Source organism: Topomyia yanbarensis, chromosome 1, assembly GCF_030247195.1.
Source record: "Topomyia yanbarensis strain Yona2022 chromosome 1, ASM3024719v1, whole genome shotgun sequence".
NCBI lineage: Eukaryota > Metazoa > Arthropoda > Insecta > Diptera > Culicidae > Topomyia > Topomyia yanbarensis.
In genome coordinates, this window is record NC_080670.1 from 85,341,969 (window position 1) to 85,347,336 (window position 5,368).

A 5,368-nucleotide genomic window follows, 5' to 3' on the forward strand; every position below is an offset into this window, starting at 1 on the left:
TCGAAAGAAAACCACAAATGGACCAGTTGAGAGTTCTGGATAGCATTTGGGCCGGGGGGAGCCTTAGAAGTTGAACCCGATTCAACTTCCATTTGACCATCCGGAGAGGGAACCATAGAAAACGTCAACGCACGAGGTCAGCGCCCGTGCAGCCGGAAGAAAGCAATAAATGTGTTACAAAAGACAAAAACCACTTAGCTTTAAACTGGTGTCCAACGACGAAACGATCCAGCGTATACAGCTGGCTATTGTTTAATCCTCACACGCGAACAAAAGACTGAGGACGGAACCGAACTGGCAAAATAACCTTGAATGCGGATCAACACTATTCTTTATCGCCACACACAGCACTACGGACTAGAAAAAACAACCTCTGTCTCGATGGAGAGCTCGAAAACGAATGATTTCCTGATTATTAAGATAAAGATGAAAATTCCGAATTGATCTTTTACATGTATTATATACTGAGTTTTAGAAATCGAAAAAGTGAATCCATTCTCTAGAGTCCAATTTTCTAATCTAACTAAGGCAGGGTATGGAATTTTGAATAGCGTGTCTATCTTTTCCAACAACTGAAAGGACCTTATCATCAGCAAATTGATAAAAGATGCAGCCATTAGGAATAATTTGCAAAATATCACTAGTGTAAATATTGTATAAAAATGGACTTAAACAATATATACCAAAATGACTGTGTCGGGATAATTTGATTGAATCATTCAAATAAAAATGCATAATTTTGAAAGAAAAAAGATTGTTTAGAAAATTAACAAGGAATTCCCAATTGAAACATTTTTTGGGAAAGTATATTAATCAATTCTGAATCATAAGCTCTTGAAATGTCTTAAAATGTTGTAATCATGTCCTCTTTTTGATTGAAACATAATTGAATTTGGGGTGCCAGAGGAGATGTGCAATCTCTAGTACTTTTTCCTTTTCTGAAACCATATTGGGAATTAGATAATATGTTCTCCTGTTCTGCCCATATTTCTAATCGATTAAGAATAGCTCTTTCTAATAATTTGCGTATACATGATATTAAACTAATGGGCCGTCTACTATCAACTAATGATGGATTCTTGCCTGGTTTTAGAATGCTCACAAGCTTAATTTGGCGCCACTCATATGGAAGAATATTTTGTGATATGAAATGATTAAATAAATTTAATAAATGAATTTTACCTATATCAGGTAAGTTAGATAGAACGATAAATTTTATTTCATCTAAAATCTAAATGTCTCCTAGCAGACATTGAACTGTTCCTATCTAAATTTTTAATAAAATTTCTCCAATAAAAACGTTTCTTTAATTTTGTTTCCGTGTAAACATAGCTTCCATTTTGCGATAGTGTAGATAATCTTTTTGTAAACCAGTTGAACGAAATTGTTTGTAAGCCAAAGATTTAGATTCTAGAAGGGTGGAACATTCTGTATCCTACCAAAATGTAGGATTTTTTATATTTTTTTGTGCATAACTTTTTTTGGTTTGAGCTTGTAGTAAACATTTAGTATAGTGTCGCAAAACCGTTTATAATTATCAAGAGTACTTAACGATCTATCAAATTGATTGATATCTATAGATATTAAATTTAAAAATTTTGACCTATCGATATTTTTAGTTAAATCTGTTGATATGTATTCTACAAAATTGTATAAAATAGAAGAAAATTGAAAATTGATTAGAGTTGGTAAATGGTCACTAGCATTCAAATCTTCAACTACAGTCCAAGAACAATTTAGACTCAAGTTTCTTTAACATAAGGCTATATCAACAGCTGAATTTGTTGCTGGAGGTACTGCAATTCTAGTTAGTGAGCCATCATTTATTATAGCTAAATTGAACTCATCAATAATATTTAAAAGAAGAACACCTCTACCATTGTCTCTTTCACATCCCCAGGAAAAGCTATGAGCATTGAAATCGCCGAGGATAAAATATGGTTCAGGAACATTAGCTATTATTCTATTAAATTCAGAAGATGAAAGATTACCATTTGGTGAGATATAAATAGATAAAATGGAATATTTTGTTTTATTTAATTTAATTGATAAGCCAACACATTCAATTGAATTTGATGTAGAAAGATTTAAAGTACAATACTCAATATTTTGACGAACTCCAATCATAACACCACCATATGAATCATTCCGGTCTTGAAATACTGAAACTAGGAATACGAGAAAAATTCGATTCGTTTAACCAAGTTTCACAGATACAAAATATATCTATATTATTATTTATAATTAATGCTTTCAGTCTATCAATCTCTGGTAAGATGCTTCTACCATTCCATTGAAGAAATTTCAAATTATTTTTTGATAAGTTGCCAGCCATTAAACGTTTGAAAATAGTTGAACAAGGAGCGGCATAAATGAATTAATTTTACTAAGAAGAGATGTTATAAAGGGAACAACTTTTATAATTAAGTTTTTCCAAAAGTCACTTAAACCTAAAAAATTATAAATGCTTACAATAATTTCACTAATAATAGATTTTGAAGGGTTGTGTGATGAATCAATAGATTTTTCTTTTGTATTAATTTGTTTGAAAACGTGGAATTTCAGAAGTTGGTTTGAGTGAAGGAAATTCATTCCGATTATTAAAGTTAGGTCTCAAGGTTTCAGAATTTTCTTTTGTTTTATATCGTAAATTACTTCTTCTTCTTTTAATTGGAGGACGATAAGGTTGAAAGTCAGAAGGAACAGTTAAATCGTCAGTATCATCAAGAATATCGAATGAATTTTTAGTTGTAATTATTAATGTAGAAGATTTCAATAATTCAGCATAGAATATTTACTTCTATTTAATTTTTTTTGGTAAAGTTTAGTTTTGCAATCTTTATATGAAGAACATTCATTTAGTTTAGAATGTTTACCGTGACAATTAATACAATTTTCTGTGATTTTCTTACATGAAACTGTACTATGGTCACCACATTTAATTTTGTTAGAGCAAAATTTTTCAGTGTGTCCAAAAAGTTGACAACGTTCGCAATGCATCACTTTAGGAGTGAAAATTCGAACATTAAAAATTACATTATTCACATACAGGAAGTCAGGGAGGGCAGAACCTTCAAAAGTGACACGCACTGCATTAGAAGAAATAAATATTTGATTAATACACTGATAGAATATATTCGTAAATCGCCAGGAATTTGTTCCGTACAAACAATTTTCATAAAATATACGATTTTTTTCGTACATATGATAAATCGTTCGTAGTTCTATTGAAACATTTTTATTTTTTTATTACGAATTTTTCGTGAATACCACGAAACGACTTTCGTTGGCTTATTACGAAACAGCTTCATTCGACAAACGAATTGTTCGCTGCTATATACGAACATCTTTGTAATATTTACAAATACTATTCGTCAAACCGTCAACGTCAAAAAAGTTTCAATAGAGGTAGAATACGTCAACAATTCATCACGACGGTCTCAGTCTGACTATTTAGTAGCCGTATCCGTGCCCGCCGGTTTCAGGAAGATTTCCAGTTGATCCAGAATCCGGAGCTGTACGGATTCAGCTGAGCCATCGCGAACTGCTCGTAGGTTTTGTATGAATAAGATTGAGTTTTTCTCAGCCGGAGCAATATCAAAATAATATGCCATTTTTTCCTGCTCATTATTTTATTGAACAATTTATAAAAAGAACAAGTTCACGCGCATCACTATCTTTAACCTTTTAAATATGAGATCAAACATATTCGTCACCGCACGTATCCACCGCCTTCTAACCATCCTTCTCCCGGCGGCTCAAACAATCTAGTGGCTTTCACCCTTCTTCCCAGTCACCCGCTGGAAGTCATCCATCTTAGTCGTTGGAATCGGTGACCCGATGAAGGCCAAATGATCGATAATGGTCGTCTCGTCACCAGAATGGTTATCCTTCACGAACAGCTGCATATTCTGCACGTTCTGAAATTTAACGAAGTGCAACGGAATCGGCGATCCCGGCACAAGATCGTTCTGCCCCAGTACCAGATCCTGCACCGAAACTTGCGATTCGGCCATATCGAAATCGATGGTGCTTGGTTGATTGATAAAGATTCTCACCATTTTTTCGGACCGTGAGAAGGCGGTGCTTTGAACTTGATGGCACTGATTTTGACCAGCTGATTGAACGTAATCGAAATGATCAACTGTTCGTCACAATCGGACACCAGATGACCACCGCTGGAACTGAGCGCATACACCATCGGGTGGTCGTTCGATTCGTTCAAACATTCGCACTGGTTCTTCTGGATGAAGGTGTTCAAGTCCAACATTCCATGACCGTAATCTTCTCCAGATTCATACAAGCTGGCGACGTAATGTTTCTGTATTTTGGCTTCAAGTCCATTAATGTCTGCACCATGCATCCTGTCAATCTTTGTTCTGGCTCGGTAGAAAATAAACATTGGCATGGTCGACATGCCCTGGGATGGCGCCGTTTCGGTACATCTGTCGACGTCCACCTTGAGAAACACAGCCTTTGGATATTTCGCCGGAAGCTGATCGAACAAATGCGATATGTTTCGGCACTATCCACACCAAGCTGCGGTAAAATCCACAACGACCAATTTTCCTCCTGCTGCGGCTAGTTCGGTTTGGAAGTGAGCTTCATCGGTGATTGCTTTAACAGCCATGCTGTATGGTTTCTTGCGCTGCTAGATGCGGTTTGATGAAGATTCTAGTTACAGGGCCACTATTTTACCCGGAGAAATTAACTACTTAATTAACTTTTAACGTTATGCACTTTACTCCTCACAAAATTTAACTAATCGAGAATGACGAGAGATGAACGATGAAAGATGATTACGAAAACTTCTCTTAGATCAACGAAATGAATTCGTGCGACCAACGAGATTGTTCGTAATATACACAAATGTTTATTAAAATAAGCAAATCATTTCGTTTGATTCACGAAAAATAATGTCGTTTTTAACGACAACGTTCGTGCAATGTACACTAAATAAGTAAAATTTACGAAAACTTTCGTTCATCAAGCGGCCATTTCTTCACACCACAGTAAAATCGATTTGGCCACATCGATTGTTTTAAATTAAAAAAATCGAAGTTGTCAAACATCGATCCCAAAAGATCGAATGAAAACAATAAGATGCTAACAAATACGAAAACTTTTTTAAAATAAACGAAATGTATTCGTGCGACCAACGAAGTCGTTCGTAATATACGCAAACATTTATTGAAACAAACGAATCATTTCGTTTCATTCGTGCCATGTACACTAGATAAGTAAAATTTACTAAAACTTGTGTTCATCAAGCGTCCACTTCATCACACCACAATCTTTCTAGTCCTCAATACAGGTGAGCAGGTTGAAATAAAATCGATTTTGCCAGATCGATTCTTTTAGTTAGTTA

At 34.8% G+C, this 5,368-nt stretch overlaps 1 pseudogene; it reads right to left on the reverse strand.

Annotated features, from left to right (window-relative positions):
* Positions 1–3,715: 3,715 nt before the first annotated feature.
* Positions 3,716–4,869, reverse strand: LOC131693981 (thioredoxin-like protein 1; annotated as a pseudogene).
* Between the last annotated feature and the right edge of the window lie 499 nt (positions 4,870–5,368).